The sequence below is a fragment of the Sciurus carolinensis genome, chromosome 12 (genome assembly GCF_902686445.1).
Source record: "Sciurus carolinensis chromosome 12, mSciCar1.2, whole genome shotgun sequence".
Classification (NCBI taxonomy): domain Eukaryota; kingdom Metazoa; phylum Chordata; class Mammalia; order Rodentia; family Sciuridae; genus Sciurus; species Sciurus carolinensis.
The window spans coordinates 33213968-33239686 of NC_062224.1; the positions used below are offsets into that span (position 1 = coordinate 33213968).

At 50.3% G+C, this 25719-nt stretch overlaps 1 pseudogene; it reads right to left on the reverse strand.

The window, feature by feature from the left end:
• LOC124961206 (cancer-related nucleoside-triphosphatase homolog) overlaps window positions 1-23520 on the reverse strand; it is a 63509-nt pseudogene extending 39989 nt beyond the window's left edge.
• Window positions 23521-25719: the final 2199 nt, after the last annotated feature.

Here is a 25719-nt window from a genome sequence, read left to right on the forward strand (position 1 = left end):
ACTGCCAGATGAACTCACACACCTGCCCACTCAGGGTCCTGCTCTTGTAACCAACAACAAGATGACACAAGAGCGCGCATCCTGCCAGGCGAAGACTTCATGTACTTGAGCCGGCTGGCAGCTGGAGAGCAAATTCCTCCATGTGGGTTTTGTTGTTGTTTTCTTCTGTTTTTTTTTTTTGTTTGTTTGTTTTGTTTTGTTTTATTTTGGATTTTTTTGGTACTGGAAATTGAACCCAGGGACACTGAACCACTGAGCCACATCCCCAGCCATTTTATGTATTTTTTTTTTTTTTAAGAGACAGGGTTTTTTAAATTGCTTAAGACCTTCCTAAATTGCTAAGGCTCACTTTCAAAACTGACATTTTGGAGATCCTCCTGTTTCAGCCTCCTGGGTTGCTGGGATCACAGGCATATGCCACTGTGCCTGATTCAGTGCACTTTTAAGGCACTACAGGACAAGAGGGTGACCCTAGGCTTGTGTGCAGGTGGAAGGCAGAGCATACCTGCAGGTGGTCACTGGCCACTGACCACTCAGTGCCATCCTCAATTGACTAATACAATGATGGTGCCTGCCCTGAGAGAGCAAGGTGGCTGCTGATGTTGCTGGAATTCTTTGTCAGCACTTCAACCATAAACGAACTACAAATAATCTCTAGGTTTGTCTGGGTTATACGCTAGATAGAGGAAAGGGAGTCCTCGGGGTCTTTGCTTGGTCACAGGTAGCCTTTGCCAGCCTGATGGTACCGCGGCCTCTGTGGGCCCAGGCTCAGGCTGTGATGTCAGCACCAGCTTCACCAACCAGGCACTGATGTTCTCCTGAACTACAGGAGTTGTCCTGTTGCTAACATCCCCGTTGTGGGTGGCTCAGCCCACTCACTCCCCAACCCAGGAGGCACCTGGACCTTCAAAACTCCTCTTGCTTTTGGAGAGTTAATGCTCCTGCCCTGCTAGGACTCTGGGTCTGTCGGGAAGGGCCATTGTCCACTGTGGTTCCAGGTTTCTTTGTCACCCTTGCTCAAGAAATCCAGTGATGTCTCAGCTGCAGGCTCTTTCTGGTGCCCACTTGGGACAGGGTGTGAGTTCCCTGGGTCACCCACTGCAGTCTGTGTCATCAGTGTTCCCTCTGCCTTTCCCACTGCCCCTGTGCCATCCTTGTCTGCCCCACAGGCCATTCCACTTGAAAGTGTGTGCCTCCCACATGGTGGTCCTCCCTTCTTTCCAAAGCTGGCATCACCTGGAGAGGCTGAGTAAGGCAGTGCCTGACCCCAGGCAGAGGCCATTTATGCAGGACCTGCTGCCCCATGTCCTGCTTGCTGCAGATGCTCCCTGGGGGATGCTGGCCTCCAAGCTGGCAGAGCTAGAGACCCTGCCAAGGGCCTGCCCTCTGGGGTGCGGACTCATAGTGCAGCTGCGGTCCAGGTGTGGGCAGCCTGCTGACCCACACACTGCATCAGGGCACTCACGGTCACCTCCCTCAGCACCACACAAGGGATTTCCACTACACTGGCAAACCTTGACTCCTCAATAGAACAAAAGTGAAGATTATGAAATTATAATCCCTTGGGGTTTTCAGTCATTTCCACTGTGATGGGTACAAGGGCTCATTTTGGGGAAACTGACACTCCATGTCTGCACCTCCCCACTGGAGGCTGAGCTTGCAGGTGCTGTTCACGACATGGAGGGGAAATGCCCTGTCCGATGGTCTCTGCTGCATTCTGAACCCAAGGCAGCTGCATTTGGGTGGGATTCCAGAGCACCATTCCCAGTCCTCTGTGGTACCGCCTTCATTATTGTCCCCCCCCTCCCTCCCTCCCACTCTTTTCCCACTATTTTAAAACATTTCCCTCGGGATGTCTGCAAGGAAATCCTTGGACAAGCCTCTCTGCTCCATGGCACTCCTGAGCCTTCCTGCTTCCCGTCTTCCTCCCCAACAGCTGGTTTTCCACTAGAAGTTTCCACCTGCTGTGCCTGTCACCACTGCTTTCTGGAAGCTGAAGGTCTGCTGGACCCATGCCTGCAGCACAGTCCTGCTTTTCTTTACCAAATATTGGGAAAATAGTCTCAAAGGAAGGAGCAGAGAGAGAGAGACAGAGGAAGCCATTCCATCAAAGTATGGGAATAAATAATACACAGAGAAAATAAAGTTCAGTTCTCAGTAACTTCTTGCATCCCAGTGATCCTGTGTTTTAGCATTCCCCAGAAATGGATTCACGCTGAAACAGAGGGACCTATGAGCATCCAGTGGCTAAAACTTTAGAAACTTCATGCATTTCACTAAGGGAAGTAATGGGCCTTCAGACAAATTTGCCCCAGTTCAAGTTCCTACATACCACACACACCTGCCAAGAGTGTGAATTCACACCAGAAGTGTCCATGGGATATGCCTACATCTGCTGGCCAAGGTGCGGCCTGGGGTAGATGTGCAGTGCTTCTGAATGAAGAAAGCACAGCAGATGCAGCTTGTCACTGTATCTTCCAAGGGGAAGCTTACCCTTCTTGGTCTTGCCTTCCTCTCCTTCTTTTTAAAAAGGTGATACAAAAAAAGATGAAAGGAGGAGGGGGGGGAGAGAGAGAGAGAGAGAGAGAGAGAGAGAGAGAGAGAGAGAGAGAGAGAGAGAGAGAGAGAGAACTGCTCTGCATGGAGAGCTGGAGAGCTGACCTCACAATAACAACCACGGCAGAGTCCCTCCAGGAGATGGACCAACTCAGGAACCTTGATGGGGACATGTGGCCCACCTGCAGACCCCTCTGGTGAATCCTGACTAGGCTGGATATGGGTCACTATATCACACAAATTTCTCAGCAAAATTCCAGTGGAGCTGGCATGGCCCCGAGGGTCTGCATCCGCAGAGTGACTTCAAGGAGCTCCACTTCACTGTTTTTTTTTTCCCCCCAGAATTGTGGTAAAGAGAAATGGCTTCAGATTATTTTTAGTTTGCTCTGCTGGAGTGAGAATTCACCTTCTTTTGGACAACTGTCCACGTTACTACTTGAGCAGTAGAATTCAGGTCTGCAATGAAGATATTAATCACACTGACAGATCAGAGAGGAGGACTTTGCCCAGGAGTGAGGAGACACACTTCACAGCTGAAACTGCAAACCCACTTGTCTCCCAACTAACAGTTCAGACCCTTGCCTGAACCTAACTGATGGTGCCTCAGGCACAGCTGAACTTGCTCTTGGCACCCGTTCCTCAGAGCTGAGCCTTGATCTCTGAGCTATGGATATGCAGCTTCCAGCAAATCATTAGCAGGGGTGAAATCTGACTTTCATTTCTCCACTTTTGAGACCTTCCTCATCTCATTTGTGATCCACTTCAGTCTCTCCAGTGATAGTGCTGAATCACATGTTAACCAGATGACTCTGGACTGTGTCTCTTGGTGTTCCAGTCTACCTTCCATTTGGACATCGCTTTCAAAACAATGCCCTCCTTACACACAGCACCCTTGTCCAGGAGCTGGTTAACAAGCACACTATTTACAAAGTATGTCATCAGAGAACCTGATCCAACTCATTAACTGTACACATGCCTGCTCCTCACTCGGGCAGTTCACTGGCCGTGACCTTTCATTTGGGATCTGCCATTTACACTTCCAATAATAAAACTTAAATTGAAATTTCACTTCTCCTCCACCAGATGCCAGCTGAACAGATGGTCTGTAATTATTGGGTCCACATATTTTATGCTGCTGGTTTCACACGCAAGATCACACGACTGCTATCTAGCTGAATGCTGCTCATTTAAGACCTTGCTTTCACATTAAGAACCTTACTGTTTCATGAGGCTGTAAAATCTGTCATTAAAACTAGTTGGTTAAAATTGAAACAATGATTACAACAACCCTACAGAAACTCAAAGAATAGTTAATGATGAAAATATGAGCTGTGTTCCTGAGGCAAGTGGGAGTATTCATACAGAAACACCTAGGTTCATGTGTGTGTGTAGGAACCCAGGTAGGAGGGCAGAATGTGTGGTGCATGTCACGTGTCCCTCGGCCATCCAACCTACCTGAGCCTGCAGCCCCGTCTGCAGGTACATTGGGTTAACTTGTGTTCTGTGTCCACGTTCAGCACTTCTTTGATGGCACTACAATCCCATCTGTGCTCTTCTTTACTCTAATTGTGAGCCTGCTGACATTGTATCCAGCACTCTGCACTCAGAACACCAAGAATTATCCCCACCCTAAGGCTGGGTGGGACAGGGTCTGCAGAACAGAAGGGCAACAGCACTGCACACAGGCAGTCCAGGTCAAGGAGTGTCCTCCCCCAGGCTGCTCATTTGCAGCAGCCTTGGCACACTCGTCATCGGTTAACTATATCGGTGGAATATCTCAGAGGGACACAGCCAGTGGTGTGGTGGGCTCCATGCAGCCCGAGCCCCCACTCGCTCCCCATGATCCTGGGCTCCTACATGGCCTCCCTGCCTCCTCCCACACAGCCTCCATTATTCACTACTTGCAGGTCTTCTATCTTTTCCACTCAAAATCTGTTCTCAGAAAAGGCTCAGATGAACTCATTTTCATATAAATTGTCTTAAAGACTCAAAACAATTTCCCCGGGGAATTTGCAGAGTCCAAAGCCTTCTTAGACAGGAAGTTGTCCTTACACAGGGCCAGGCACAGGGTCCAGTCCTGGAGTCCCTGAGGTCATCCCATCTCCTTGGTGATGCTGTTCCACTTCTGACCCTGCACTTCACCATTCAAAGAGGACCACCGTCAGGCTTTTGTGTGTGATGAGGAAAAACAAAATACTTGGAAGATGGAGAGTGATGAGACCACAGAGAATTCTTGGAAGAAGCAGACACCAAGTGACCCAAAGGCAGAGGGGACCTGGGGACTTGTTTGAAGAGGCTGTTGGCCTCCCATGACAACTTGCTGCATGCCAGAACATTCCACTGAGGTTAGGGCACTGCTCACCTAGAGCGGGTGTGAGAGCTCTGGTGACTCCCTTCTCATCCATGGAAGCCTGCCACACTCCTCACCCCATCCCCAGGATGCAGCTCAAGCCATGGTGTTTGGTCCTGCTCAGTACACATGTGCATGTGAAAAAGCCATCAAAGAATTATGACCCCATAAAAGTACCTCAAAAAGAACTGTTTCCCTTCATTAGTGGTTTTGTATATTTTAGGATGTACTTTGGACCTTTAAAGGGTTTCAATATCATTATTAAAATGATTATTATTATAATTGCACAATTCAGAGACTTGGGACATTGAACTAAATCAACACTAATCCAGTCACAGACCAATGCAGTCAACAAATTCTAAAAAAAGAAATCACATTTCCAGACTACAGGGCCGATAAAACTTGCACTTATAATTGACAGTTTGCCTGCTATTTCTATGTGACAGAGATACAGAATCTAACCCCAGGCAGAGTCCACTCTGGCTCCAGAAATCTGCTCTTCCAGTGGATTTGTAAGTTGCAGGGCAGGTGATGGGGGCATGGGGTATTCAAACATGTGACCAATACCAGCTCAGCTCCTTTTCCCCACACTTGTCCTGTGTCCACCCTAGCACTGAGCTTTGGGGTCAAAAGGAGCAAGAAAAACCTCTGTTTTTAAGAATTTCAAAGCTGAGAAAACTGTGAAAACTCCTAATTTCAGAAGAGAGAGAGAATATCCTCTGTGTTTTTAACTGTGTACTTATAAAACTAGGGACTGGGACAGGATGAAATCCTAGGGTCAATCCAACTCAGACACAGAAAAGCACATCTCTGGGAGTGAGCCAGATGGGAACAGTCAAGCAAGAACAGCTCAAAGCTCTTTCTATCTCAAAGCAAAGAACCAGACCAAAAAATGCCAAATATTTGTTCTCGGAAGTCTGCAAATTAATCAAAAGTTTTCAATCTTCTGAGGAGCATTTGGTCAAGAAAAATGGTGGGACGTCTGCAGAGTCTATAGCCTGTGAGTTGTAATGTGACCTTTCCTCAAAACCCTCCCCAGCTCCATGTGGTCTTAAAACCCTACAGATGCTCCTCAGGATACACCTGGGGCAATCCTTGATGTCAGCACAGATGGAGGGGTTCATGACACAGGTGGAGAAGTCCATTACTCAGGTGAAGGGTTCCATGACACATGAGTGGTCCATGACACAGGTGGAGGGTGCTGCCAGTATTCTGCGCCCCACACACCATTTTACAACCTAGATCATCAGTCTGCAAATATCCTAGCCAGCCTGTGAACATTCTCACCAGAAATTGGTCTCTTGTTATTAGCCCACAAAATTTGACTACTTAAGAATAGCTCCACCACCATTATCTCTCTCTCTCTTCCTCACTCTGTTGCATGTGCTCTCTTGCTCTCTCTCACTTTCTCTCTCTCTCTCTCTCTCTCTCTCACTTTCTCTCTCTCTCTCTCTCACTTTCTCTCTCTCTCTCTCTCTCTCTCTCTCTCTCCTCCTCACTCTTGCTTGCTCTCTTGCTCGCTTTTGCTCTCTCACTTTTTCTTTCTCTTCTCCTCACTCTCTCTCACTCTTGATCACTCTCTCTCTCACTCTGTGTACAGACACTCTGTGCTTAATAAAATCTCTTGCATGAGTTCTGGCATTTGGAGTGGTTTCTGGGTGCTTTCAGAGGAGTCCAAGACTATGGGGGGAGGGGTCCATGACATGGATGTGTGGGTTCATGACATCAGTGGAGTGTTCCATGACACAAGTGGATGGTCCATGATACAGGTGGAGGGGTCTATGATAGAGGTGAAGAGTCCATGACAATAGTGGAGGGGTCCATGACATAGGTGAAGGGGTCCATTACACAGGTCGAGGTGTCCATTACACAGGTGGAGGGTCCATGACACAGGTGGAAGAGTCCATGACACAGGTGAAGAAACCATGACATGGGTGGAGGGTCTGTGACATAGCTCGTGGGATCCATGAAAAGGGGATGGGGCTCATGACACAGTGGGTGGGGTCCATGAAACAGATGCAGGGTCCATGAAACAGGTGGAGAGTTCATGACTCAGGTGGAGGGTACCATGACATTTGTGGAGGTGTTGATGACACAGATGGAGGGGTCCATGACACAGGTGGAGGGATCATGACAAAGGTGGCATGTCTATGACATAGGTGGAGGGTCAATGACACAGGGTGAGGTTTCCATGAAAGAAATGAAGGGGTCCATGAACTAGGTGGATGGTTCCATGGCATGGGTAGCATGCTCCATGACACAGGTGGAGGGGTACATGACAGGGGTGGAGGGATCCATGACAAAAATGGAGGGGTGCATGACACAGGTGAAGGAGTCCATGAAAATGGTGGGTAGTCCATGACATGGGAGGAGGTGACAATGACACAGGTGGAAGGGTTTATGACACAGATGGAGGGGTCCATGACACAGGTTGAGGGGTCAGTGAACAAGTGGAGGAGTCCATGACACAAGTGGAGGAGCTCATGACACAGTTGAACAGGTCCATGACACAGGGGGAGGTGTCATTGACAGGGGTAGAGTGTCAATGACACAGTTGGAGGGGTCCATTACACAGGTGGAGGGGTGTATGACACAGGTGGAGGCTTCAGTGATACAGGGGAAGGGGTCCAGTGACACAGGTTGAGGGGTCCATGACACAGGTGGAGGATCTATGACACAGGTGGAGGGGGCTAATGACACAGGTGGAGGGGACCATGACAAAAGTGGAGGGATCCATGACATGGGTGAAGAGGACCACAACATGGTCAGAGGGTCCATGACACAGGTGGAGGGGTCCATGACACAGTTCAAGGGGTCCATGAAACAGGTGTAGGATTCCAGTGACACAGGTCAAATGGTACATGACACAGGTGGAGGTGTCCATGACACAGGTTGAGGGATCCATGACACAGGTGGAGGGGTTCATGACAGGAGTGGAGGGGTCTATGACATGGGTGCAGGGGTCCAAGCTACAGGAGGAGGGTTCCATGACATGGGTTGATGGGTCCATAACACAGTTGGAGGTGTCCATCACATAAGGTGGAGGGGGTGATTTGACACAGGTGGAAGGTCTGTGACACACATGGGGGGTCTGTGACACAGGTGGACATGCCCATGACAAGGGTGGAAGAGTTCATGACCTAAGCAGTGGGGTCCCTGACAAAGAGAGTTGATGACACATGAATAGGGGTTCAAGACACAGGTGGAGGGTATATGACATGGAAGGAGGTGTCCATGACACAGGTGGAGATGTCCATGACACAGGTGAAAGGGTCCATGATATGGGTGGAGGGGTCCCTGACCCCTGTGGAGAGGTCCATGAGACAGGTGGAGTGATCCATGACACAGATGGAGGTGCAATGGCCCAAGGAGAGGGTCCATGACACAAGTGAAGAAATCCATGACACAGGTGGAAGAGTCCAACATGGCTAGAGAGTCATGAAACGGGTGAGGGTTAATAACACAGGTGGAGGGATCAAGGACACAGGTGGAGGCATCCTGGACATGGGTGGTGGGGTCCATGACAGTGTGGAGGGATCCATGACACAGGCTGAGTGGTCCATGACATGGTAGATGGGTCCTTGACACAAATGGAGGGGTCCATAACACTGGTGGACAGGTGCACAACACGAGTGGAGTGGTCCTTCATACATTTGGAAGGGTCCATGACACAGGCAGAGGGTCTACAACACTGGTGGAAGGGTCCATGACACAGGTGGAGGGGCCTGACACAGGTAGAGGTGTTCATGACACAGGTGGATGGGTCCATGACATGGGTGAAGGGGTCCATTACACAGGTGCAAGGGTTCTTGACATGGGTTGAGGGGTCCATGACACAAATGAAGGTGTCCATGACACAGGTGGAGGGTCCATGACACAGGTGGAAGGGTCCATGTCACACCTGGAAAGTCCATGACATGGGTGGATGGGTCCATGACACAGGTAGAGGTGCAATGCAATAGCACAGTGGTAGGGCCCATGACATACATTGAAGAGTCCGTGAAACAAGTGGAGGGGTCCATGACATGAGCAGAGAGTCCATGACACAGTTGGAGGGGTCCATGACACAAGTGGAGGGTCATGAAATGGGTGAGGGGTCATGACACAGATGGAAGGGTCAATGACACAGGTAGAGGGATTCTTGACATAAGTAGCAGGGTCCATGACAGGGTGGAGGGGTTCATGACACAGTTTGAGGGTCCATGACACAGGTGGAGGGGTCCATGACAGAGATGGAGATGTCCTTGATATGGGTGGAGGGTCCAAAACACAGGTTGAGGATTCCATGACACAAGTGAAGGGGTCCATGACCTAGGTGGAAGGATTCATGGCACAGGTGGCGTGGACCATGCCAGAGATGAGGGGTCCATGACATGGGTAAAGAGATCAATGACACAGGTGATGGTGTCCATGATATGGGTGGAGGGTCAATAACAGTTTGAGGATTTCATGAAACAGGTGAAGGGAACCATAACCTAGGTGGAGGGGTCCATGACACAAGTGGAGTGGTCTGTAACACGGGTAGAAGGGTCCATGACACAGATGGAGCGGTTGGTGACAAAGGTTGAGGGGTCCATGACACAAATGATGGGATCAATGACACAGATCGAGGGTCCATGACACATGTGGAGGGGTTCAGGATATGGCTGAAGTGTCCATGACACAGTTGTGGGGCCCATGACACAGGTGGACGTGTCTATGGCACTGGTGGAAAGTCCATGACACAAGTGGAGGGGTGCATGACACTGTTGGAGAGTCTATAACACATGAGTATGGTCCATGACACAGGTGGAGGGGTCCATGACATGGGTATAGGGTCTTTGACATGGGTGTATGGGTCCATGACAGGGATGGAGGGGTCCCTGACACAGGTGGAGGAATCTTTGCATGGGTAGAGGGGTCCATGACACTGATGGATGGGTGCATGATATGGGTGGAGGGGTCCATGACATGGATGTAGGGTCTATGACAAAGGTGGAGAGTCTAAGACTTGGGTGGAGGGGAACATAAAACATGTGGAGGTGTTGACAACACAAATGGAGGTGTCAATGACACAAATGGAGAAGTCCATACACAGGTGGAGGTTCCATAACAGCTGGAAGGTCAATGACACAGTTTGAGGCTTCCATTAAATAGGTGAAGTGTTCCATGGCACAGATGGCATTGTCCATGACACAAGTGGAGGGGTACATGACAGAGGTTGAGGGATCCATGACACTGGTGAAGAGGTCCATGACAACAGTGGGGGTCCATAACATGGGAGGAGGTGTCCATGGCAAGGGTGAAGGTGTCCATGACAAGGTGGAGGGTCCATGACACAGGTGGAAGGGTTCATGAGACAGGTCGAGGGGTCAATGAACAAGTGGAGGGTTCATGACACACTTGAATGGGTCCATGACACAAGTGGAGGGTCAATGACACAGGTGAGGGGTCCATGACACTCATGGAGGGGTTTATGACATGGATAGAATGGTTTATGACACAGGTGGAGAGTGCATGACGCATGAGAAAGTGTCCATGACACAGGTGGAGGATCCATGACACAGGTGGAGGAGTCCAGTGACACAGGTAGAAGGATTAAAGACACAGGTGGAGGAGTAAATGACATGGGTAAAGGGGTCCATGTCACAAGGTAGAGGAACAATGACACAGCTGGAGGAACCATGACACAGGAGGAGGGTCCAAAACATAGGTTGAGGGGTCCATGACACAGGTGGAAGGGTCCATGACATAGGTGGAGAGGTTTATGACACAGATACTGGAGTCCATGACACAGGTACAGGGGTCCATGACACTGTGGAGGGATCCATGACACAGGTGGATGTTGTCCATGATGCTCATGGAGGAGTCCATGACATGGGTGAATGGGTCTGTGACATGGTTGGAGGGTCCATGATAGGTGGAGTGTCCATGATGTGGGTTAAGGGTCCATGACATAGGTCAAGGTTTCAAAGACACAGGTGAAGGAGTCCACGACCTAAGTAGAGGGTTCTATGGTATGGGTGGTGTGGTTTATGACACAGGTGGAGTGATCCATAACACAGTTGGAAGTGTCGATGACATTTGTAGATGGGTTCATGACACAGATGGAGGGGATCATGACATTGGTGAATGGATGAATGACATGGGAAGGAGCATCCATGACACAGTTGAGGGGTTCATGACACATGTGGAGGGTCCATGACAGAGGTGGGGGGTCCGTGACACAGGTAGAGGTGTCCATTAGACGTGTGGAGGTGTCAATGACATAGTTGGAAGGTATATGACACAGATCAAAAGATCCATGTCACAGGCTGAAGGTTTCATGACACAGGTGGAGGTTGTCCACGACATAGGTGGAGGGGTCCATGACATGGGTGGAGGTTCCCCAACACAGGTGGAGGGGTCTATAACATGGGTGGAAGAATTCATGACACAGGTGGAGTAGACACAGGTGGATGGGTCCAGTGATACAGGTGGAGGGGTCACTGACATGGGTAGAGGTGTCCATGACACAGGTGGTGGATCCATGACACTGGTGGAAGGGTCCATGTCATGAGTGCAGAGGTCATGGATACAACTGGAAAATTCCCTGACAGAGGTGGAGAGTCCCTGACACAGGTGGAAGAATCCATGACACAGGTGGAGGGGTCAATGACACTGATGGAGGGGTCCAGTGACACATGTGGAGGGTCCATGACATGAGTGGAGGATCCATGACAAGAGTGAAGGGCTGCATGACACAGGTGGAGGGGTCCATGTTCCAAATGGAGTGGAAAATGATACAGGTGGAGGGTTCATGACTCAGGTGGAGGGGTCCATGACAAGGGTGGAGGAATTCATGACACAGGTGGGGTAGTCCATGACACAGTTGGAGGATCCAACTGTGTCCAGTGACACAGGTGGTGGATCCATGACACTGGTGGAAGGGTCCAGGACACAGGTGGAACATTCAATGACTCCGGTTGAGGGGTCCATGACACAAGTCGAGGGGTCACGAAACAGTTGAAGGGGTCCATAAAATGGGGAGGGATCCATGACACAGGTAGCTGTGTACATGATACAGGTGGAGGGTCCATGACTCAGGTTGAGGGGTCCATGATACATGTGGAGGGGTCTGTGACACAGGTGGAGCGGTCCATGACACAGATGAAGGGGTATGAGACATAGGTGGAGGGACCCATGACATGGGTCAAGGGTACATGAAATGGGTTAAGAGTCCATGATGAAGGTGGATGGGCCTGGGACATGGGTTGAGAGTTCATGACACGAGTGGAAGTGTTCATGACCGGTGGATGGGTCAAAGACATAGGTGAAGGGTCCATGACACAGATGGAGAGGTCCATTTCATGAGTAGAAAGGCCCATGACACAGGTGGAGGGTCTAGTGACAGACATGGAAGGTCCATACTTGGCTGGAGTGGTCCAAGACACAGGGGGATGGGTCTATGACATGGGTGGAAGGGTCAAGTGACAAGGGTGGAGGGGTACATGACACAAGTGGAGGGTCCAGTGACATAGATGAATAGGGTCCATGATAAAGGTGGAGGGGTCCATGACAAAGGTTGAGTGGTCCATGACACGGGCGAAGGGACCATTGACACAGGCAGAGGCATTCATACGCAGGTGGAGGGGTTTATGAAACAGATGGAAGAGTTCATGACACAGGTTGTGGGGTTCATGACAGTTGCCAGATGCATGACACAATTGGAGGCATCCATGATGTGGCTAGAGGGGTCAATGGCACAGGTGGAGGTGTCCAGTTATACAGGTGGAGGTGTCCATGACACCCATGACAGGCAGGACCTTCACCTCGATGTCAGTACAGGCAGAGGGGTCCATGACATGGGTGGAAGGGCCCATGACACAGGTGGAGTGTTCCATGAAATAGGTGGAGGGGTTCATGACACAGTTGGAGGGTCTATTACACAGGTGTATGGTCCAGTGACACAGGTGGAGGGGTCCATAACATAAGTGGAGGGGTCCATAAAAAAGGTGGAGGTGTCCATTACATGGGTGGAGGCATTCATTACACAGTTGGAGATTCCATGACTCAGATGGAGGGTCTATTACAAGGGTGGAGTGTTCCATGACTTGGATGGAGCAGTCCATGACATAGTGGAGAGACCATGACATGGGTGATGGGTACAAAATGCCTGGAGGGGTACAAGAGATAGGTGGAAGTGTCCATGAAATGGGTAGAGGGCCCATGAAACAGGTAGAGGGTTCATGACATGGGTGGAGGGGTCCATTACACAGGTGGATGAGTCTATGACACAGGGGGAGCAGTCCATGACACAGGTGGAGTGTCAACAACATGGGGGGAATGTGTCCTTGACACAGGTCGAGTGTCCATGACATAGGTCAATAGGTCTAGACACAGGTTGAGGGGTTTACGATACTGGTGGAGGAGTCCATGACATGGGTGGAGGGTCCATGACATGGGTGGAGGGGTCCAAGACACAGGTAAAGGAGTCCAGTGAAACAGGTAGAGGGTCCATGACATGGGTGGCAGGGTCCATGACACAGGTGGAGGCATGAATGACATGGGTGGAGGGTCCATAACATGAGTGGAGGTTAATGACATAAGAGGGTGGTGCATGACACAGATGGAGGGGTCCCTGACACAAGCGGAGGGTCCATGACTCAGGTGGAGGGTACATGACATGGGTGGAGGAGTCCATGATGCATGTGGAGGGGTTCATTTCATGGGTGGAGGGGTCCATGACACAGGTTTAGGGCTCATGACACAAGTGGAAGGGTCCATGAGAGAAGTGAATGGGTTAATGCCACAGGTTGAGGGGTCCATGACACAAATTGAAAGGTCCATGGCATGGGTAGAGGGGTCCATGACATGGATGAAGGCATCCATGACTGGGTGGAGGGGTCCATGATATGAGTGGAGGAATTCATGAAACAGGTGAAGGGTTCATGACCTAGATGGAGGGGTCCATGACACATGGATGTGTCCATGACACAGGTGGAGATCCTTGACAAAGGTGGTGGGTTCATGACACAAGTGAAGGGGTCTATGACATGGGTGGAGTGTCCATGACATGGGTGGAGGGGTCTGGGACACAGGTGTAGAGTCCATGACACAGGTCAAAGGGTCCATGACACAGGTGTAGGAGTTCAGTGACACAGAGGGGTCTGTGATACAGGTGTAGCAGTCCATGACACTGGATAAGGGGAGTGACAGAGATGGAAGGTCCATGACATGGGTTGTGGGGTCCATGACACAGGAGGAGGCATGAATGACATGGGTGGAAGGTCCATGACACATGTGGAGGTTCCATGACACAAGTGGGTAAAGCATGACACAGGTGGAGAGGTCCATGACACAGGAGGAGGAGTCTATTGACAGACGTGGAGGGTCTGTGACATGGGTAGAGGGGTCCATGATACCAGTGAAGTATCCATGACAGGTGGAGGGATCCATGTCACATGTGGATGGGTCCATGACACAGGTTGAGGGTTAATGACACAGATGAAGAGGTCCATGACAAGGGTGGAGTTTCCATGACATGGGTGGAGAGGTCTGTAACACAGGTGGAGAGTCCATGACACAGGTGTAGGATCCAAGGCATAGGTGGAGGGTTCTATGACACATGTGAATGGGTCCATGATACAGGTGAACCAGTTCATGAGAAAGTAGAGGTTCGGTGACATGCATGGAGAGGTCCATGCCACACGTGGAGAGTCCAGACAAATGTGAAACTTCCATAACATAGGTGAAGGCATTCATAACACAGAAAACAGGTTGAGGGTTCATGACACAGGTGGAGTGGTCCATAACACTGGTGGAAAAGTCAATTGACACAGGTAGAGGGTCCATGATACAGGAGGAAGGCCCAGTGACAGGTGAATGGGTCCCTGATATGGGTGAAGGGGTCCATGACACCGTTGGAGTGTCCACAACACAGGTGGAGGGGTCAGTGACAGTAGTGGAGGTGTCCAGACACTGGTGGAGGGTCCATAACAGGGTAGAAGTTTCAGTGAAACAGATGGATGGGTACATGACACAAGTAGATGTGTCCATGAGATGGGTGGAGGGTTCCATGATACAGGTGGAGGGGTCCAAATCACAGGTGTATTGTCTTATGACACAGGTGGAGGTGTCCATGACATGGGTGTTGGGATCCATGACATTGGTGTAGGTGTCCAGACACAGGTGGAAATTCTATGACACAGTTTGAAGTTTCAGTGACACAGGTGGATGGGTCTATGACAGGTAGATGAGTCCATAACATGGATGGAGGGTTCCATGACACAGGATGAGAGGCCATGACACAGTTGAAAGGGACATTGACACTGGTGGAGGGTTCCATGACATGGGGGAGGGGTCCTTGAGGCAATTGGAAGGTCCAATGATATGGGTAGAGGAGTTCATGGCATGGATGGTGGGGACCATGACACAGGTGGAGAGGTTCATGACATAGGTGGAGGGGTACATGACATGGTTGGAGGGTCCATGACACAGTTGGAGGGGTCCATGACAAGAATGGAGTGGTCCATGACACAGGTGGAAGGTCTGGTGACATAGGTGGAGGTTTCCATGAAACAGGTGGAAGGTGTCATGATACAGGTAGAGAGGTCAATGACACAGGTAGATGATCCAGTGACACAGGTTAGGGTTCCATGACAGGTGGAGGGATTCATGACACATGTGGAGTGTCCATGACACAGGTGGAGGGAACCATGACAAAGGTGGAGGTGTCCAGACACAAGCAGAGGGTCCTTGACACAGGTGGAGGTGTCCAGGCAAGGGTGAAGGGTCTATGACAGGGGTAAAAGGTCCAGTGACATGGATCCCAACACCCAGGTCAATGACACAAGTGGAGGTGTCCATGAACGGGCAGAGTGTTCCATGACACAGGTGGAAGTGTCCAGACACAGGTGGAGGGTCCATGACACAAGTGGAGGTGTCCATGACATGAGTGGAATGGGCCAGGACACAGGTGGAGTGGTGCATGACACAGGTGGGGGCATGCAGGACAGGGATAGAGGGACCGTGGCACAGTTGGAGGGTCCAGTGACAGAGGTAGAGGGATCCATGAATAAAAGGAGGGATCCATGACATAGGTAAAGGGTTTCATGACAAGTTTGGAGGGTCCATGACACAGGTGGAGGGGTCAATTACAAGGGTTGATGGGTCCATGACATGCGTGGACAGGTCCATTACACAAGTGGAAGGGTCCATGACATGGGCGGAGGGTCCATGACACAGGTGTAATCGGTCTATGACATGGGTGATGATGGGGGGGATGGTGCCGGCATCCTTGAACAAGTAGTGGGTTCCATTACACACGTTAAGGGGTCCATGACACAGGTGAAGTGTCCATGACAAGGGTGGAGGGTCCATGACACAAGTAGAATACCAGTGACACAGGTGAGCAGGTCCATAACGTGGGTGGAGGTGACCACAAGACATGTGGAGGGGTTGACGACACATGTGGTATGGTCGATGATATGGGGGGACGGGTCAGTGACATGGGTGGAGGGTCCAGTGACACAGGTGGATAGGCCTATGACAAAGGTGAAGTGCCCATGACACAGGTGGAGGGGTTCATGACAAGGGTGGAAGGGTCCATGATGCAGATGGAGTGTCCATGACACAGGTGGAGGATTCATGACACAGGCAGTAGTGTCCCTTACACTGATGGAGGGGGTCCATGACACTGGTGGAGGTTTTCATGACATGGGTATAGGGGTCCATGACATGGGTGAAGGGGTACAGTGATACAAGTAGAGGGGTCCATGACATGGGTATAGAGGTCCATGACACAGAGGGAGGGGTTCATGACACAGGTGCAGTGTCATGGACATAGGTGCAGGGTTTATGACACAGGTGAGGGGGTCCATGGCATAGGTGGAGAGTACATGACAAAGGTGGAGGGGTCCATGACACAGGTGGAGGTATTCAGTGACCAGGTGGAGGGTCCATGACACACATGGAGTGTCCATGACACAGGGTGAGGGGTCCATGATACAGGTGGAGGGTTCCTTGACATAGGTGGAGGGGTGCATGACATAGGCGAATGGTCCAGTGACAGGTGGAGGGCTCCATGACAAAGGTGGAGGTGTCCAGACATGGGTGGAGGGTTCATGACTCAGGTGGAGAGATCCATGACACAGGTGGAGGGGTCAGTGTCACAAGTGGAGTGGTCCATGATATAGGTGGATGGTCCATGACACAGATGGAAGGGACCCTGACCTGGGTGGAGGAGCCATAACACAGGTTGAGGTATCTGTGACACAGGTGGAGGGGTCCATATCCTGGGTGGAGGGGTCCATGACAAAGCTGTAGTGTCCATGACACAAATGTAGGGAATCATGACATGTGTGGAGGGGTCCATGACATGGCTAGACACAGTGACACAGGTAGAGGGGTACTTGACACAGGTAGAGTGTCCAGTGACACAGGTGGAGGTTCCATGACATGGGTGGAAGGGACCATGACATGGGTGAAAGGATCCATGATCAGAAAGAGGGGTCCATGACAAACATGGTGGGGTCCATGAAACAATTAGGGGGGTCCAGTGACAAGGATGGAGAGGTCCATGACACAGGTGGAGAGGTCCATAATGGTGGAGGTGTCCAGAAATGGGTGAAGTTTACAAGACACAGGAGCATGGTCCAGGGACACAGGTGAATGGGTGTATGTCACAGGTAAAGGGGTTCATGACATGGATGGAATAGTCCATGACAGGGGGGGCAGGTTCATGAAATGGGTGCTGGATTCATGACACTGGTGGACAATTCCATCACATGGGTAGAGGGTACCATGATATGGGTGGAGGGGTTCATGACACAGGTCAAGGAGTCCATGACATGAGTGGAGGTGTCTAGACATGGGTGGAGTGACCATGACATGGGTAGAAGGTCTAGGGACACAGGATGGATCCATGACTCAGGTGGACTGCTCATGACATAGGTGGAGGGGTCCATGAAAAGTGTGTAGGGGTCCATGACATGAGTAGCAGATCAAGTGACACAGGTGGAGGGTCCATGACACAAGTGGAGGGGTCCATTGAACAGGTGTAGAAGTCTATGACCTGGGTGGAAAGGTCCATGACACATGTGGATGCGTCAATGGCATGTGTGGAGGTGTCCAGACATGGATGCAGGGTCCATGACACTGGTAGAGTGGGCACAACACAAATGGAGGGGTTCATGTCATGGGTGGATGTGTCCATGACAGTGATGGAGTGATTCTTGACCCTGGTGGTAGGGTCCATGACACAGGTAAAGGGTCCAGTGACACAGGTAGAGGGGTCCATGACACAGATGGACAGGTCATGACACAGACAGAGGGGTTCACGACACAAGTGGAGGGTCCAGTGACACAGGTGGAGGGGTTCATGACAAGATGGGGACCATGACAATGGTAGAAGGATCCATGACAAAGGTGATGTGGTCCATCACACAATTGGGAGGTCTAGTGATACAGGTGGAGGGTTCATGACACAGGTAGAAGGGTCCATGACACAGCTGGGTTAGGGTTAGGATTAAGGTCAGGGTTACATGCAGGGCTCCATAACACATTGGAGGGGTCCATGACACAAGTGGAAGTTACATGACACAGATGGAAGGGTTCATGACACAGGTGGAGGGGTCTAGGACATGAATTGAAGGGTCCATGACATGGGTGGAGGGGTCCACATGGAGTGGTCCATGACACAGGTGGAGGGGTCCATGACACAGGTGGAGGGGCAATGACACAGGTGGAGGGATTTATGACACAGGTGAAGGGGTCCATGACAGAGTTGGAGGGTCCAGTGACATAGGGGGAATTGTCCATGTCCCAAGTGGAGTGGTCCATGACACAGTTGGAGTGTTCATGACAGAGGTGGAGGGGTCCATGACACGGTAGAGGGATTCATGCCACAAGTGGAGGAGTCCATGTAACAGGGGATGGGTCCATGACATGGCAGGAAGGGTCCATGAAACAGGTGGATGGTTCCCTAACACAGGTGGAATGGTCCATGACACAGGTGGAGTGTTTATGACACAGGTGGAGGGGTCCATGACACAGGTAGAAGGGTCCATGACCAAGGTGGAGGAAATCTGTCATGACAGATTAGGGGTCCAATACAAAGTTGGATGGGTCCCTGACACATGTGCGGGGATCTATGACATGGTTGCAGGGTTCTATGACAGGGGTGGTGGGATCCAAACACAAGTGGTAGGGTCCATGACATGGTTGGTGTAGTCCATGACATGGGTGGATGGGTCCGTGAAATGGGTGGAGGTGTCCAGACGTGTGGAATGTCCATGATACAGGTGGAGGGTCCATGACACAGGTGAAGGGGTCCTTGACACACCTGGAGTGTACAGTGACACAGGTGGAGGGGTCCATGACACAGGTGGGGGGGTCTATGACACAAGTGGAGGGGTCCATAACATGGGTGGAGGGTACATGACAAAGGTGGGTTTGTGACATAGGTGCATGAGTCCATGACACAGGTGGAAGGGTCCATGACATGGGTGCAGATGTCCTGGACATGGCTGGAGAATATCCTGACAGAGGTAGAGAGTCTCTGACACAGGTGAAGGGATTGATGACACAGGTAGAGGTCACATGTCATGGACATGACACAGGATGAGGGTCCATGACACACCTGGTTGGTCCATGACATGGGTAAAAGTGTCCATAAGTCAAGTGAAGGAGTCCATGACACAGGTGGAAGGGTCCATGTCACAGTGGAGTGGTCCATGACACAGGTGGAGGTGTCAATTGCTCAGGTACAGGGTCCATGACAGGGCTGGAGTGGTCCATAACATGGTAAAGTGGTCCATGTCACATGGAGTGGTCAATGATACTGGTGGAGGTTCCATGACACAGGTGGAGGGATCCATGACAGGGTGGAGCGATTTATGATATAGGTGAAGGGGTCCATGACACAGGTGGAGGGGGCAATCACATGGATGAATGAGTCCATGACACAGGTGGAGGCATCCATGACATGGGTGGAGGGGTTCATGACATAGGTAGAGTGGTCCATAACACAGGAGGAGGGTCCATGACATGGACGAAAGTGTCCATGACCTGTGCGGAGGGGTCCATGTTACAAATGGAGTGGTCCATGATACAGGTGGAGGGTCCAGTGGCACAGGTGGAGTGGTCCATGACCCAGGTGTAGGGGTTCATGACTTGGTTGGAGGGATTCATATCACAAGTGGAGTAGTCCATGTCATGGGTGGATGGGTCCATGATATGGCAGGAAGGGACCATGACATGGGTGAATGGTTCTATGACAAAGGTGGTGTGTTTATGACACAGGTGGAGGGGTCCATGACAGTGCTGGAGATGTCCAGACAAGGGTGCAGGGTTTATAACATGGACAGAAGGTTCAGTGGCACAGGTGGACAGGTCCATGACATGGGTGGAAGTGTTCATGAGACAGGTGGAGGGTTTCATGACAAGGGTGGAAGAATCCATGACACAGGTGGAGGGAACCATGACAAAGGTGGAAGGGTTCATGATATGACTGGCGTGCAGGGGTCTATGATATGACTGGAGTGTTCCATGACATGGGTGGAGGGGTTCATGACACAGGTAGAGGGGTCTGTGATACAGTGGAGTGACCCATGACAGGGGTGGAGGGTTCCATTACACAGGTGAAGGGGTCCATGACAGGGGTTAATGAGTCCATTACACAGGTGGAGGGGTCCGTGACACTAGTGGAGTGGTCCATTGACAGGTGGAGGGAACCCATGACATGGGAGGAGGGGTCCATGACATGGGTGAAGGTATCCAGACACGGGTGGAGGGTCCAGTGACACAGATGGACTGGTGTATGACACGAGTAGAGGGGTACAAGACATGGGTGGAGTTATCCATGACACGGGTAAAAGGAACCATGACATTAGTGGAGGCGTCCAGACACAAGTGGAGGGTCCGTGACACAGATGGAGGGGTCCCTGACACAGGTGAAGGGTCCATGACACAGTTGGAGGATCCAGTGACACAGGAGGAGCTGTCCATGTCCCAGGTGAAGTGGACCATGATACAGGTGGAGGTCCATGACACAAGTGGAGTGGTCCATGACAAGGGTGGAGGGATTCATGACAAAGGTGGAGGGGTTCATGACAAAGGTGGAGGGGTCCATGACACAGGTGGAGGGATCAATGACACAATTGGAGGGGTCTGTGACATGGGTGGAAGGTACATGACACAGGTTGTGGGGTCCATAACACAGGTGGAGGATCCATGATATAGGTGGAGGGGGTCCATGACAGTAGGAGGTTCCAGTGACACAGTTGGAGGGGTTCATGACATGGGTGGAAGGGTCCATGACACTGATGATGGTGTCCATGACCCTAGCGATGGGGTCCTTGACTGGGTTAAAGGGTCCAGTGACACAGATGAAGGGGTCCATATCCCAGGGGGAGGGTTTGTGACATAGGAGGATGGTCCATGACATAGATGGAGGAACCATGACTTGGGGGGAAGTGTCCATGGCATGGGTGGAAGGGTCCCTGGCACAGGTGGAGGGGTCCATGTCACAAGTGGAGGGGGCCAAGATATAGGTGGAGGGTCCATGACACACGTGGAGGAGTCCATGAGACAGGTAGAGGGATTCATGACAAAGGTGGTGGAGTCCATGACATAGTTGGAGGGTCCATTGACACAGGTGAAGGGGTCCATGACACAGGTGGAGTGCTCCATGCCTCAGGTAGAGGGGTCCATGACATGGGAGGAGAGGTACATTTCACAGGTGGAGTGGTCCATGATTCAGGTGGAACTGTCCATGACACAGGTGGAGGGGTACATGACAGGGGTGGAGGGTTTCATGATATGGATGGAGTGGTCCATGACATGGGTGGAGGTGTCCAGACCCAGGTGGAATGTCTGTGATACAGATGGAGGGTCCATGACACACTTGGAGTGTACAGTTACACAGGTGGAGGGGTTCATGACACAGGTAGGGGGTCCATGATGCATGTGGAGGGGTCTATATCATGGTTTGGAGGGTCCATGACACAGGTGGGGGGGTCAATGACACAGGTGGATGGATCCATGAGACTGAGGGTCCATGACACAGGTGGAGGGGTCTATGACACAGGTATGGGGGTCCATGACATGAATGGAGGTGTCCAGACATATGTGACAGGTCCATGGTATGGGTAGAAGATCCAGTGACACAGGTGGAGGGTCCATGACACAGGTGGAGAGGTCCATGACACAGGTGGAGGGGTCCGTGACAAAGGTGGAAGGGTCCATGATACATGTGCAGGGGTCTATTACATGGCTAGAAGCTTCCATGACAGGGGTGGAGGGGTCCATACACATGTGGAGGATCCTGTAACACAGGTGGAAGGGTCCATGACTTAGGTGGATGGGTCCAAGATACAGGTGGAAGTGTCTACGACATGGGTGCAGAGGTTCAGGACATGACTGGAGAGTTCCCTGACAGAGGTGGAGATTCCCTGACAGAGGTTGAGGTATCCATGACACAGGTGGAGGGTCCATGACATGAGTGGAGGGGTCCATGTTACAAGTGGAGTGGTCCATGATACAGATGGAGGGGGCAATGACATGGATGGATGGGTCCATGACATTAGTAGAGGGTCCATGACAGGTAGATGGGTATAAGACAAGGGTGGAGGGGTTCATGACACAGGTGGATGGGTTCATGACACTGATGGACATGTTCAGACATGGGTGGAGGATCCATGGCATGGGTAGAAGGTCCAGTGACACAGTTGGATGGGTCCAGTGACACAGGAGGAAGTGTCCATGTCGCAAGTGGAGTGGTCCAAAATACAGGTGGAGGGTCCATGACACAGGTGGAGGGGTCCATGTCATAGTTGGAGGGTCTAGTGACACCAGTGGAGGGGTTCATGACAGGGGTGAAGGGGGGGATGACACGGGTGGATGGGTCCATGATATGGGTAGATGGTTCCATGACATGTGTAGAGGATCCATGATACTGATGGAGGGGTCCATGACACGGGAGAAGAGGTCCATGTCACAAATGGAGTGGTCCATTATGTTGGTGGAGGGGTCCGTGACACAGGTGGAGGGGTCCACAACACAGGTGGAGGGATTCATGATACAGGTGCAGGGATCCATGACAGAGTTGGAGGGTCCATTGACACAGGTGGAGGTGTCCATGTTCCAGATGGAGTGGTCCATGACACAAATGGAGGGGCCCATGACAGATGAAGGGATTCATGACACAGGTAGAGGGGTTCATGGCACATTTGGAGAGTCCAGTGACACAGGTGGAGGGGTCCATGACACAGGTGAAGGGGTTCATGACACAGCTGGTTGGTCCATGACACAGGTGGAAGGGTCCATGACACAGGTGGAGGGGTCCAATGACACAGATAGTGGGCTCCATGACCCAGTTGGAGGATCCAGTGACACTAGTGGAGGATCTATGACACAGATAGAGAGGTCCATGACATAGGTGGAGGGTCCATGACACCAGTGGAAGAGTTATGACTCTTATGTAAGGTAGAGACCTACCTTGATGTCAGCACAGCTTCAGGATCCATGACACAGGTGGATGGGTCCACGTCACGGGTGGAGTGGTCCATGGCACAGGTCAAGGGGTCTATGGCATGGGTGGATGCTCCAGTTTCACAGGTGAAGGGGTCCGTGACAACTGCACTCCTCCTCAGCATGCCTCTTCATGTGACAGTGATCACCATCTTCAGTCTCCACCTGGGTGTGTTTTCTGTGCTGGTCAAGTAAACACCATCATCAGTTAGTGACTGTGCTGAGCATGCGCTGCCCCTCACCTCCTGGGAAGCTCTGCATGGGGTTTTTTAATGGGCAGATCCCTGTCCTGCCTCTAAGGGTCTGGTTTTCATGATCTTGTCCTTTGTCTGACTCCTTGGTGTTTGCTGACCACATGGTTTTGAACTGCTTTCCCAACCTTCCCACTCCTCATGTGTTAGTTGATATTATATCTTTGAAGATGGCCCTACTTTTAACACCCCGCTTTCTGCCACATTTGTTAATCCCATCAGACCAAGGCGAGCTTAGCTGTCTCCATTGTACACCAGCAAGCCCAGAGCATGGGATATGCAAGGCTGGCTCAGCGCATACAATTCATCAAGGTAATGAAGGGCGGCAGCCTGTGGCTACCTAACTGGAGACAGGACAAGGACAGACAACCTACACACCTTTTATTGAGGAAAACGCTCAATGTCCTAGAAACAGTAGCCGGCTTCCTGACAGAGGCCCCTGTGGAAGCCTGCTGACCTTGCACTGGTGGTGAGACAGAGCACCCCCTCCCAAGGTCACCAAGGTCATCAAGCAGACCAGGGCTTCTGCTCTTGCCATTCTAGTCAGCACTGTGTGGGGGATCTGACCCAGGGAAAGTAGGCAAGAGAATAAGATCAAAGAGTGTGAGTGAGAAGAGGCTGGCGGTACCTGTGCACAGTGTTCTGGTTAATAACATGGAACTAGTCCTAAGGAACTCCTGAAAACCTAAGCCATATGAACTAATAAATGAGTTATGCAGATACAGGATCTATATACAAGAATCAGCTCTATTTCTATACACCACCAATGAACAATCCAAAAATAAAATTAAGTGAGCAATTCCATTTATAATTGCCTCAAAAATATAATAAAATTTAAGATAAATTTTTAAATGAAGCATGACACTTACACACTGAAATTTTCAATACATCCTGAAAGAAATTAAAGACTTATATAAGTGCAAAGATATACCATGTTAATGCACTGGAAGGGTTAATACTGTTAAGTTGGCACCAATCTCCAATTCATCTATGGATTCAAAGCACTTCCTAAAAAGATACCAGCTGAATTCCTTGTAGAAATTGATTAAGATGATTTTACATTTCATATGTAAATACAGGGAAACTGTAGTAAAGCTCTTTTGAAAAATAACAAAGCTGGAGAACTCAGACTCCCTGATGTCAAACTCTACAGAGCTGTATGCCCAAGAGAACACCTAATGACATTAGGGTAGACATGTGGATCCACTGGGTAGAACTGGGCACTGGGCATCCAGAAAGAAAAACAGTCCAGTCAATTGATTAGTGGCAAGGGAGCAAAGAAAGGACAGTCTTTTCAACAAATAGTGCTAGGACAACTAGATGTCTATGTGCAGAAGAATGAAGATAGACCACTTCCTTACACCACACACACACACACGCATACACACACAAAAAAATATAAGAACTGCAGCTGTACAACTTTTTTTTGCTATCAAACCTTTCAAACAAAATACAGGATTAAATCTTCATGATGTTGGTTTGACCAGCAGTTTCCCATATACTGTCGTATGTAGAAGTTATAAAAGAAAAAATGAAAATATAGAAGCCATAAAAGGAAAAAAAAAGGATACATGCTATTCATTAAGATTAAAAACCTTTGTGTTTCAAAGAATATCACCAAGAAAGTAAAAGGTTACCCAAAGAATGAAGGAAAATATTTGCAAATTATATATTTGACAAGGGATTTATATTCAGCATGAGTAAGGAACACTTAGGATTTAAAAATAATAAAAGCAAACCCAATTTCTAAATGGGCAAAAGATTGCATAGACATTTCTCCAAAGAAGATATTCCAATGGTCAATAAGCACATGAAAGGCTGGTTGGCTTGAACTTGTAGCCCTCCTGCTTCACTTGGATTACAGGTGTGCACTACTGCACCTGCTAAGGACTATCTTTAACTATTTCTTATAAAGCAGGTGTGCCATAAGTTGATTCATTGTTTAGTTTAGTTTTGTTTTTGCCTAAAAACATGTTTCTTTGTTTTTCCTTTTAAAGTTACTTTTAACTAGGTACATGTTTCTGCATTGACATATTTTCCTTTCAATACTTTAAAACTGCCACTCTATTGCCT